We start from the raw sequence: 13374 nt of genomic DNA on the forward strand, positions 1-13374 counted from the left end.
CCATTTTAACATATGTCACATTTTTTTACAATTTTCTGTTTTAATGAAAACTCTCAAACATGCAAACAATATCTATATTTTATACAAATAAAGTTTAACCCTCCAGATAGGAGCAATTTCCCCAAATCAATGACTGCATGCACAGGCATTACATAGTATAAAATTATGTTTGCATAAGTTAACATGCCTGTTATGGCCTGTGCTGCCTCTTAGACTGATTGTTGTCTACTGTTCTCCTCCCACATGTGAAAAACAGCTTGCATACTTTCAGATAACATTATCGTTTTAGCCCTAGAAAAGTGTACTGGCCATCTTTAAATAAAACAAAATTGCACAGTACTCAGTCAAATACATTTAAGTATTAAGACTGTTGGGAGGCTAATATTTCAGATTCACTTCCCCCCAGTTTCATACTTTATTTATTTTACACTAACAGCTTGCCATTGTACCTTTACATTTTGCATTGCTCTCAGTAAAGTGTGCTCAGAACTATCACAATTAATGGCTTATACCTGCAGACAGTTTGTCAGCAATGACAAAAACAGCTAATAACTTTGCAGAAATCTTTGTACATTTCATTTAGAACACAAAGTACAGAGTTCCCCTGACCAGCTGCCTTAACTGCAGACTTTGAATCGCTAACTGAGAACATTTGCATGTAAAGAAAAGCAAACTAACAACTCTGCAGATTAAAGAAACTCATTATTTTCCATGCATTTATCATTTTATCTTATCTTTCAAGCCTACTTGTTAAAAAATGCCCATACCTCAAGCCAAGGACATTAATCCAGACATCCACCCTTATGAAATTAGAAGTTTTGTACTTACCATAACTTGGCATCTATGTTATCCATTTTCATTCTTCCTCACAGGTGGGTTACGGGTCTAACTCAGCCCATTAAATTACAGAGACAAGACAGACAGAATAAAGACTGAGGCTCAAACTTGGAATATGTGTGTCCCAAAAAAAAGCATCCAAAGATCCTACTAAGAGAGACAAAGGCTGGGAGATGGTTGGGAGGGAAGGTGAGGAAAAATGAAAATGGACAATACAGATGCCATGTTATGGTAAATACATAACTTCTAATTCTGATGTTCTCCTTTTCATTCCTCCTCATTGTGGGTCAGAGTCCCCAGCTATGTAACTCTTGGGAGGCCTTAAGGAAGTATATGCCGAAGCACTGTCAGACAAAAGGAAGCCCTGCTTCTGGAGACAATATCCAACTTGTAATGTGTAACAAAGGTATGAGTCTTTGACCAAGTGGCCACAGCACAAATATCATCAATTGAAATTCTAGATGAAAAAAAGCAGATGAGGTAGCCATAGATCTGGTGGAGTAGGCTCTAGGAGGTCGAGGCAATCCCAAACCTTTTTGAGAATAAATCAGAAATACAATCAGTGAAATACAATCAGTAATCCATTTGGCTAAAGTAACTTTGGAAACTACTTGAGCTAAGTGGTTAGGTGAAAAGGATAAAAGCAGCTGATCAGATTTCCTGTACTGTTTTGTTCTGTGCAGATAAAAATGTAGTGGTCTATGAACATTCAGAAGATGCAGCATATATTCACCCTTATTAGCAAAGTTCGGGAAGAAAACTGGCAATTGTATTGATTGATTAATGTTAGTCTGCAAGGCCACTTTAGGCATAAAGGAAGGATTATTGCATAGAGATACCCTATCATTATGAAAAAATGATGTAAGGAGGTGTAGATGATAAGTCCTGGAGGTCAGAATTTTTTTCACTGAAGTAATAGCTATCAAAAATATATTTTTTTCCAAGAGAATAACTTGATGTTATGATTGCTTGCTGGTTCAAAGGGTTTCTGAGTCAACCCCTGGAGGACCACTGTGAGGTCCCTAGGGGGAGAACGACCTTTTATGGGAGGTCTAAGGAGGAAGATCCCTTCCATAAAGGCTTTACATAATCTGAAAGTTGACAGATAGAAGGATTTGTTTCCAGTATGAAAATTAGATATTGCAGTTAGTTGAAGTTTAATGGTAGTAAAACTAGCCCCTTCATTGAAAAGTATACTGAGGAAAAAAAGGATGGCTGATGTAGGAGCTGAGAAGGGGTTAATGTTTTCTTTAGAAGCCCATACAAAGAATCTTTTCCATTTGCTTTTGTAGACCTTCTAAATGGAAGCTTTCTGGGAGGCCAAGATAATGTTTTGGACTGGGGAAGTGAGCCTGGACCGTCTTAGTAGCAGTGGACATGGAGAAGCCATGCAGTCAGCTTGACAGCATGGAAAATGGGATGCTGGAATTCTGAAGGGTGAAACAGGAGGTCCTGATTGGGCTTCAGTATCCATGGAGGTTATGTGAGCCATAGGAAGGGGAACCATACCTGTCTAGGCCATTATGATGACTGAGCTCTTCAGCCTGATTGCTTTCTGTAGGAACTTCAGAATCAAATGAAGAGTGGGATAAGCATACAGGAGACATAGGACCAATAATAGCATCCCTCGGTGACTCCCCCTAAGGGGGGAGCAGAGCAAAGTACTTGCTGCACATGTTCTTAAGGGGGAGGCAAATAGGTTGAAGTAAGACTGGCCCCAATGGCTGAAAATCCTGTTTGCTACTGACTGATTGAGGGACCACTTGTGAGGAATGGGACTGGACATGCTGTGTCTGTTTGCCAGTGCACTGGTTTTCCCTGGTATATGCACTGCAATAAGAAAGGAGTATGAAAAATTGCTCATTCCAAGGCACTCATGGCATCTCTGCACAATGGGTAGGAACAGGTTCTTTCTTGTTTGTTGATGTACCAGATTCCTGACATGTTGTCTGTATGGAAAGCAATAGTCCCCAGAGAGAGAATGTCCTGAAAGGCTTGCAACATTAAAAGGACTGCTCTCATCTTGAGGACACTGATATGCAACTTGGTCTCTGTGGGGAACCACATGCCTTGGACCATCTTTCCCTTGTAATGCCACCCCACCCCAATTGTGAAGCATCCATGGTCACTGTGGCTACTGGGGGGGGGGGGCTGCCAAAAACAGGTTGTCTGATTGTACCCACCATCGAATTTGACATTTGCAAACTGGAGTGAGTTTTATGGGAGCAGATAGAGGCTGGTAAAGAACAGACCACTGTTACACCAAGGTCCAATGGAGAATTCACATAAGGAATTTTGCTAAAACGACTAGAATAATAGCAGCTGACATTGATCCAAGAACTTGTAACACTAATTTTGCAGGTAGGGACGCACGAGACAGTAAATCCCACACCTGATTTCTCAGAGATGTAATGCAGTGAAGAGGTAGTGAAGCCACTTGATTCATAGTATCCAAATGAGTTCTTATAAATTCTAGATTGTGTACAGGAGTCAGGCTGGCTTTGGCAGAATTTATCATGATGCCTACGGAATTGGAGATCTGAAGCAGGTAATCTCTGGCTTGAAGAAGGTGATGGCAGGTTGGGGCAGTGAGAAGCCAATCGACGAGACAGGGGAACACTTGGAATCCATTGAGCCTCAGTTGAGCTGCTACAACTGCCATGTATTATTTGGTGAACACCCAGGGAGCGGTGGTGAGTCAAAGGGCCGTGCTCTGAATTGGTAGTGATTGGCTTCCAGCCAAAAGTGCAAGTGTCTCCTGGAGCTCCTGTCAATTTTGATGTGATAGTACCCATCCTGGAGATCTATAGAGCACATCCAGTCATCCTTGCATAGAAAAAGCAGGATGGACCAAACTGTAAACATTCAGAACTTTGACTTCTTTACAAACTGGTTCAAACTGGCTTAGAGCCATAATTGGCCTTAGGTCCTTTGTCTCCTTTGGCACCAAAAGAAGTGTAATTTCTGAATCATATTTGTTCGGTCGGGACCTTTTGGAAGACTCTTTTTAATAGCAGCTTTTGAACTTCTTCAGCTGCATATTCCCTCTGACTGGGTATAATGTTGGGGAGTTTTCTCCTGGGTCCAAGAGGTAGAAGGGAAAATGGAATGCAATAACCTCTGGATATTATACTGGATCTTATACTTGGCACTCAAGTGTTGTTTTTTAAGATTTGTCCAGGCATCTAGGTACAGGGACAGATGACACCTGACTGCCTCCAGCGATGGACAGTCAAGCAGCGCTTCGGGAGCAATGATAGGGCCTCTCCAAGAAAGAGTCTCTGAAGCTCTGGTTCTGCAGACCCCCTCTGTTTCTGGGGCAATGCCTACTGTTGAAACCTCATCCTCTGCCTCTGGAAGAAGTATCCCTGCATGGGTCCTGAAAAGGCCCCTGATACTTCCGGAACCAAATTTTCTTCCTTGCTTGCTGGTTTCTGCAAAAAGTCCTCTGAGGGTTGAAAACTTGATTCCCATGGCAGATAGGGTCTTTCCTTCCTGCTCGCTGTGGGTAAGCTTATCTTTCACTGATGGCCCAAACAAACAGGAACCATCAAAAAGAAAATTAACAAAGTATGCCTTAAAGGGTTCCACAAAGTTGCATAGCCTCATCCAGGCATGTCTCCTTATTACTATGCCTGAACTGACTGCTCATGGGGTACCTTCCACTGTATGTGAGATCAACCTCATTGAAGAATTAGCAATAGATGAGAGAGTAGCCAGTTGGGGAAATACCTTTTTGAGGTCCTCTGCTGACATGGTCTCAGCAACAGAGTTTGAGAACTCTTTGATCAAATCTCTTTGCAAGTGGTAAATTGTGCCAAATAATTTAATGACCTCAGTGTGAACATGGCTTAGGCATAGCTGCACTTTCCGAATCTGTCCATCACTCTGGACTCCCTATTCAGTGGATGAACAGAGGAGCTCTGCTCGTCTAGTTCCTTTTTAGTGGCCACCAATACAACAATAGCATCAACTGAGACACCCTTGCTCCAATGGGTTCTGTCTGCAGGGTGGACTAGAAAGTTATCCAGAAACTTGGAGATGGGCTAAACAGTGTCCAGTTCCTTCCAGGCCTGGCAGGAAACTAGGTCAATACGTTTGTCTGCTGGGGGGGGGGTCACCCAAGACGTAGATGGGCAAACTCTGAAGGCCTCCAAGAACAATGACTCTTCAGAAGAAGGAGTTTGGGCAGATCAGCCACCTTTCTGTCTAAGGATTTCCAGGATGCCTCTGAAGCAGACGTCATTCTGTGGTGATCAAGGGGATCCTTCTCCCTCATCAAAGTCAGTATCTTCAGTGATGGACTCCATCTGGGAGTCTGTGTGCCTCCTTTTGCATGTCTTCTTCTGGGGAACCTCCTCCATGGGGGATTCCAGAGAGTTGTTGGAAGAAAGGGGAAATTACTTAGGGGGAAGATCATGGAGCATTCCCAGAATAGGGTGACCTGGAGCAGGAATTATGGGCTCAGTGCTTGGACCTGATGAGAGACAAAGGGAAGGATCTGAGATGTAAAAGGATGGCTCTCTATGTAAAGAGAAGGCCCTTCTACCACCTGGAAGACCAACGGACTCAGGGAACCCCCCCCATTTCCCTTGGAGCCATGTCTGCCAAGGAGAAGAGGACAGGAGCAACCTAGGAAATGTAGCCTCCAGAAAGACTCAGACCAGAGCTGTTGAGGGCTGAGGTGCCAAAAGAAGGGAATGTGTCAAAGTGAGTCAGAGCCAAACCTAACCCCCTCGACTCAATGCCGACATCTTGGATCTGAAACCCACTCTGCTCTGATGAAATCAGAGCAGACCTGATCAGGAAAATCATTGGAGTCAAGAAAGGGGGTGTCCTTGGATCCAAAGCTGATTCCCTCTTGGGTATCTTGGATCCTGGGACTCCGAAATTACAATTCAGATTGGAGAAGGAGACTGAGTGGACTGGGTGGGTGCATGCACAGATCCGAGAGGGGACAGAGTTGGCAAGACCCCCATCTGGATCTGAGCCTTGAGAAATCTCTGCATCATCCTGTCCATATCAGCCTCTGTCAAGCTCCTAGAGGATCTGGACAAGGCTGAGGAAGCAGGGCCGGATTGTTTTCAAGGCAATTAAAATAACTCAGCTGGAAGAGTTGGTGAGACTGGCCTTATTTAGCTTTCTGGTGTTTGGCTCCTAAGTGTCAGATCCAAGGGCCTGGGATCACACTGAAGCTGAAGGAAGGAGAGCACTGCCTACAGTGATTACCCCTCAGGGATCCGAAGCTATCCATGAATCAGAGTGGTGAGTAATGTCTTTTGGATCCATGGAGGTCTGTGGATCCAAAAGAGATGAAGCTGACCTCAGATTCATGGTTGTTGGATCCGAAGTTTTAGCAAGATTCTGAGGAGGCTCAATGGAAGACCTCAGTGACTTACGTAATGATCTCTTCCTAGACTCATGTGAGCCATGCAATTTTGAGGGCTTTGAGTCCCAGGTGAAGATGAGTAGGTAGACAGCAAACCTTTCAGAATTAATGTATTCCATCAGTCAAATATAACCCTGGGATTGAAGCCAGCACAGATTTCACAGGCCATAGATGCACTTCTTGTGAGCATCAGAGTGAGGGATCTTGTGCCCAAAAGAAGTGCATCTCTTAAAACCCGAAGATTTCTCATACATAGTTAAAAGACACACACACACACACACACACACACACACACACACACACACACACACGCACGCACACACACACACACACACACACACACACACACACACACACACACACACACACACACACACACAAATAACCCAAAAAAAAATAAACTAAGCACTATCCAATGATTAGTAAATGCTGATAAAAAGTAACTAACTAGCTACTAATAATACCCTTTTTTAAAGAAGAAAGGCAAGAAGTGCCAAGGCACTTATGAAGGAAAAAGAGGGAAAGACAAACCCTAACACCTGCAAAATCCAAAGGTATAAGAGGGAGGAAAGAGAAACTGTCTCAAGAAAAAATATAAGACTCAAAAAATAGAACTACAATATCAATTTTTGAAAAATATAAAGAAATAATGGCCTCACACTTGAGACCAAGGATCTGTGTCTTGATTGTATGGTGACAAATGACATCTGGGGAGTTAGAGACACTATACAGCATTATGGGTAGAGGAAGGAGCTCAAGACTAGGATCCAAGTCTTGAAAATGCAGCCAAGTTATATCCAAGGGTCTGATCTGTAACCCATCAGTGAGAAAGAACGAAAAAGGCAACATCAGATACAAGGGAAATTATCATCTTTACACTGCATATAATACAATCAGTACTCTTTTACACCCCACCCCAACATCAGTAAACCAAGATGACATTATGTTAGCTTAAACTTGCTTATGTTCAACTTTCCATATCTTGATACTCTGTAAAGCCTATATATCTTATAACTAAGAAAAGTGCTTGTTTACTTAGTAGTTTAACATATAGTTAAATGAATCAATGAAAAGTCTCCTCCCATATTTAAAACACCCCTAATAGCACACTATACAAAATTGCTTATAATATAACATGCAATTTACATCATGAATTTATTTACAGATATTATTGTGATGTTCTCCTCTCTGGGCCATTAATCAAGGAACCTGAATCCTCACCTCTAACACTGGAGAGGGACGTTCACTTGGAACAAAAATAGATGCACACAGTATTTCCAGATGCAGCTCTCTGAATCAAGCACAATTTCCCTTAAGAACACAGAGGGAACACACTCAGTCCAAGGTTTAGATTTCTCTCTCAGTCTCCCTACAGGTCCCCAGTAAGACTCCCCACTGGCACAGCTATAGAATTGAGTACTCAGATGAGTGTCCAAGTCAAGTCCTCCATCACACTCTCTGTGAAACCAGTGCTTCATGTCCCTGCTCCAAGCAGCTGACATACACACACTCTTGGAGATTTGCTTTGCGTGCGTGCGCACACACACACACACACACACACACACACACACACACACACACACACACACCTGGGAAAGGCTGGCACAGATTTACTAGCTATGCCCCATTCTGCCCAGACTATAAGGTAGTTACACTGCCACCAGACACACCAAAGTCAGGCACTCTAAGGATCTTAAAAGGGTACCCAGTTACACTGAGTGAAATCAATATTAATACCAATGACAGTGCTTGACCAATGCAGTAAGGCTTTCAGGAATGACCACAGAGTCACCAAATAGATATAAGAACTCTCAAAGTTTAAAAATTCTCTAAAGGACCAGCCACAATGAAAAGTTAAATATATTTAACAATAAATAATAAAATAACATGGAAATATGGACTGCCTATTTACAATAAACACCAGAGTTTCAGTCACACAAAATATTAAAATAACACAGATGAATAGATTCACACAGAGATACAGAAACACACTACTTAACTAACCTCACTATATTTTCTGACTAATTTAAATAATTACTATTCCCTGATCCCTTACCAGTGTAAGGTAAGGTGAAGTAGGTGAGGGGTCCTTCTTTGTCATGTTCCAAAAACAGAGTGCTTTGAGACTTCAGTCTCATCTAGTATTAAAATATCATTCCAGAGCTGGCTTACAGAATGACACCACACACATCTGGTCATATGACTTCTGGTTCCCGTACTAACCCCTTGGCTAGAAGCAGCAAAGATTTAGCACATATGTGTCAATGACACACACACACACACACACACACACACACACACACACACACACACACACACACACACACACACACACACATATAGCTTTCCTAAGATCTGTTACAACTTCTGAAAGTTATAAAACAGTAAACACTACCAGTCTTCCTACAGGAGCTAATAAACCATTCTCTGGCACAAACAATTTGTCTCTGGCTGCAGTCAGAACTGTAAGATATAATCTTTATGGTCTAAATTAAGAAAAGTCATTTTTTACTATTTTTCAATGTTAGCTGGGCACTGGACTGATATTAATCTTTTCTCTTCCAGTATCCTATTTACAACAGTATAGTCTGATATAAATGTAGGTATCTTTTCTCTCCAGGAGGACACACCATTGATACATTTTTAACACAAGCAACTTTACACATAAATTTTCGACCCAGCATCTGTACAAATCAGTTTGATATACAAATGACATATAATTCTTTACAAAATTCAAGTTATCTCTGCTGGCATATGTTACACATCCACAGCCCTACTTCTCCTAGTATATATGGCAATAACTGATATTGTCACACGTATTAACAAAAAATCTGTTTTACTTACAGTTTTCATTACAATGTTGTAAACATTAATGATAAAGTAGATTATATGCTTTACAGTCCACCCACAAGTTTAACAAAGCCAATAACATTCCAGTCTTTCTCAGCCACTTCTTGCAAAGCCATTTTCACATATGTGATTGGCACTGTGTATTCTTCCATTTACTAATTTAAGTTTTGCTGTTCTTCTTCCTGATCTTCTCCATCTCCCATCACCAGACTCTCCTTATAGTCCAAGGTACTCCTAATTATTCTCTTCAGCTCCTATGCTTTTTTTCTCTCTCTCACACATTTTCCTTTGGAACACTAGAAAATGTTTTGTTGACAATGTCTTTCTACAAGCTTTGTTGTCACAAAAATGAGAAGCTGATTCTCCTGCTTGCTGGCTCACTCTTTGCTGGACATTTTTTTTTTCATTTCCCCCTTCCTGTTTTGCACCAAAAATGTCTTTGATCCTCCAAAAAATATTCCGAAGACAGCTGAATACAGCAGCTTGAAACTTACACCTGTCTCTCAGCACTCCTTGATTGTTGGAATAAACTTGCTTGTCTTCAGTCTGGTGTACAATGAATAATCATTTTACACAAACACTCTGTTGTCTCCAATTTTTAATACAATTCCTTTCTGCCATAGTTTTATCAGGATCACCCCTTTCTGCTGGAATCATTGTATCTTTACTAACCTAGGTCCTGGCTACTTTCCCGTGGACAGGTTTGAGGCATACACTGGATGTGCCCTTTCAATTAACAAATTCTGCTGTGAAGCACCACTTTGGTTGCTTATTTGTACTTTCAGAAAATTAATACAGTCTGTTCCTTCCAGTTTCTCTGGTACATCAGAAAATCTCAGATTTTCTCTGTGCACTGTCTCCTAACTCTATTTCTTTAAACAGCTCTTCTTGAGAACCCTCATTCTCAGGCACCCTTTCCTTCATTTCACCTTCTGTTTTTTGCAGTTTTATCAGTTCATCTGAATAGCTAGTTAAAGCTTCTTCTATTTCTTCAGCCTTTTGATATTTGAGTTGATATACTCCTTCAATGGTTCATTTATTTTACATACATAAGAGTATATTTGATTTATTTTTCCTACTAAATTACTGGAAGCCACCATCTGTAACAAAGCTGAAACTTGAACTACTTTTTTGCTGAACAGCTTCAGGAATCTTTTGGGTCAGTTTTCTCTTCATCTTTTTTGGCTGATTTTATTTCATGTTCTCTAAAGTTCTCCTTTGCTGGCATCTAGGCAGTGTAATTACTAGCCAATGATGGAATTTTACCCAAAGAGCAGTTTCAATGGCTCTCCTATTTCTCAGTTTCTGTTTTCACACTGGGACATTTGAAATAAAACCATCTTGGAAAAACATTCTCAGTTGCTAAATTGTTTTCAATATAGTATCATAAAGTGGATCAGAATTACTGGTTTGTATTGCATCCCTTGAGGGGTTAAGAGCTGAAGACTAAATTCATCAAGCAATCCCATTGCTGGTTCAGGTTGCATGTATCCGATGACGTTGCCATGGATCAATATATTTTGGGGGGAAAGGTCATACACAACCAATAGGCAATAAAATTCAACAAGTAGGAGCTATGGTTCATTTCCTTCCCAAACTTAGTTATGACTTTTGTTTACAGATTGATGCAAATGTGTGAACATTTTGAAAAACAGAAGGACAGGAATTCATGGAAGATGTTTTGTATGTACAAATGATGTTCAAATCAGAAATGAACTGCTAAAGTGCTACTAAGGTAGGACAGGGATTCATGGAAGATATTTTGTATGTACAACCTGCAAGCGGATCAGAAATGATTTGCTCAAGTGCTACTAAGAAGTGCTTTCTTGAAGGAGCAGGGTATTAAGAATACTTAAGAAACACAGTACTATTTTGTCTAAATTAAAAACTGAAGAGACATTGAAAATTTGGATTAAATTTTGGGAAGGGGCAAAAGACTAGTTGTTAGCAAGGGAAAACTGTGCCATGTAGAAAATGAGATTTTATAAGTTTGTCCTGTTTGCTATCGGTTGCACTCATCACTGTCACCTTCTAAAAGGATTCAAACAGCTTCCAATAAAAAGTAGAGCCACCTTTTCTTTTTAGCTCAGTACTATTTAAAGTTATTATACAATGTCAATGCTCTCATTAATAAAAAAACTACCGATCAGGAATCATAGCTGCTCTATCTCAAATCTACCACTGGAAAAAAGCATCTGAAAGACTTGGGTTATCTCTCGAGGGTCTATATTATCTTGTTGAAACAGCATAACAGCGAATGCCATTTCAGCAACAAATAAACAGCGAACTGGAAATACAGGAAAAGCTCAGGTCAGCGATTTTTTTTTCCTAGGGAAAAAAATCACTTGGCCATCGCTGTGACATTGCCCTTTACCCCACTGTAGTGTGATCTTGGAGTTGGTATATTTAGTTAGGGGGCAAAGCCCCCTACTTTGAAATGTTTTTTTTTTTTTTTGCAGTTCGCCGTTTATTTGTCATCAAAATGGCATTAGCTGTTATGCCATTTTGACAAGATAATACAGACCCTCTCTGGAACCATCTTTCCCCAATATAAGGAAGCAGCAAACACACTGATTGCCTTTACAACAAACTGAAAGAGCATCTTATGAAGGAATCTGAATGTTCATTTTTACTTAGTTTAGCCTTTTCCTTTGCTAACTGTGCAAATGGATAGGTCCTAAATACTGGACTATTTTGAGACATGAACTAGGCCAAATGGCAACAATGAACATACAGCACTGTATAGATAAACAAGATAAACTAGAGCAAATTACATAAATACATAGTAGTGATCTAGACATGTACATAGTTATTACCTCAGCATTTTATTTATCCAAAACAGGTATAAATTGTCTAATAAACTTGAACAATGAAAAAAACAATCACTGAGAAAAAGAGCAAAAAGTAAGTAATCAGGATGATGATGAAAATGAAGTTAAAAGAGAAGATACTGATAACAGTTACACTGTGTCAGCAGCCTAACAGACTTTGATCCCGGAAATTCAGACGGCTGTAGGTTCTATATCCACCACAGGTGCTTGGATTTGGAATTCATTGTTGACACTGCAGTGCTACACTCTTTAGTGTGCAGTCCTTCAGATTAGATGTTAAACTGAGCTCCCATCTGCCTGACTTGGTGGCAGCTCAGATGCATATAAAATATCCCATGTTGCTTATCAAAAAGATTAGGGGTTGCTTTATTATATTAACACATATTCATTATATTTGCACTTTTTATCACACTTTATACATCTTAATAAAACACTTTGCATATTCATTTTCCTAAAGTCATGTACAGCCCATTTAATTACCCTTTCTATTCCACCATAACGATTTCTTTATATCATATACTACTTCATCAATTTTTCTTTTGTTATACGGTAATTCTTCACATCTTTCTTTCTATAACCAGCAAACAGCAATGGATAAAATTTTACCCCATTTTTACATTTCGTTTTCATTCCCAACCTTATATTTCCCATACAGCACCATGTCCATGTCAATGTTTTAAATACTTTCCAGTCATAAACATTATTGAATAATGTCCAAAAACCTGAATTTCTCTTACAAACCAAAAAACAATCAGGGGAAATCAATAAACCCTACATGATAATTTTTACCATGTGCGTGTCATGGAGCAATGTGTACATAGGCGTTGCAAATTTTAGATTCAGTAAACTCCATATAGGGGTGTACAATCATGCTCAATCACATGCAAATATAAAACTTTCATGGAATGCAAATTTCAGCATAAGTAGCTGAAATTTATGCTAATGAAGCAAGCCAATGGGAATGAGCAATCCAACAACCTAAAATGAAGCCATGTAGACTGCATGCATGTATTGGTAGTGTACGCAGAAAATTTCCAAGTACAGGGGTCTCCATGGAAACACCGGCAATAAAAAGTATTGAAATTTGGACAGAACAGACCTTAACAGATACCACCACACATATTATGGCTTAAGTACACACTCTGGATGTTAGAAAATCAGTTTCCCAAATAAAAATGTAATTTTTACTGCCGTGACATAAATGCACCTTTGGACCCCCACACCAAACTGAATAATAAACATGTACATAATGCAGCTTTTGAAAATATTTAAATATGATGAAACAGAGTATTATAATGTACTGTAAGCATAATGTGTTTTGTATCACATATATAGGCAAAGTAACACCCTGCCTTGTGTTTACAACATAGTGCTCCCATGCAGTTGTCCTGCTTACATGGCTATTAACTGTGTAGAATCCAGGCAGTCAGCACTATCATTATTCAAATAAGGCCAAAAATCATTAGA

Source organism: Protopterus annectens, chromosome 3.part0 (assembly GCF_019279795.1).
Source record: "Protopterus annectens isolate FY-2018-M chromosome 3.part0, PAN1.0, whole genome shotgun sequence".
NCBI lineage: Eukaryota > Metazoa > Chordata > Ceratodontiformes > Protopteridae > Protopterus > Protopterus annectens.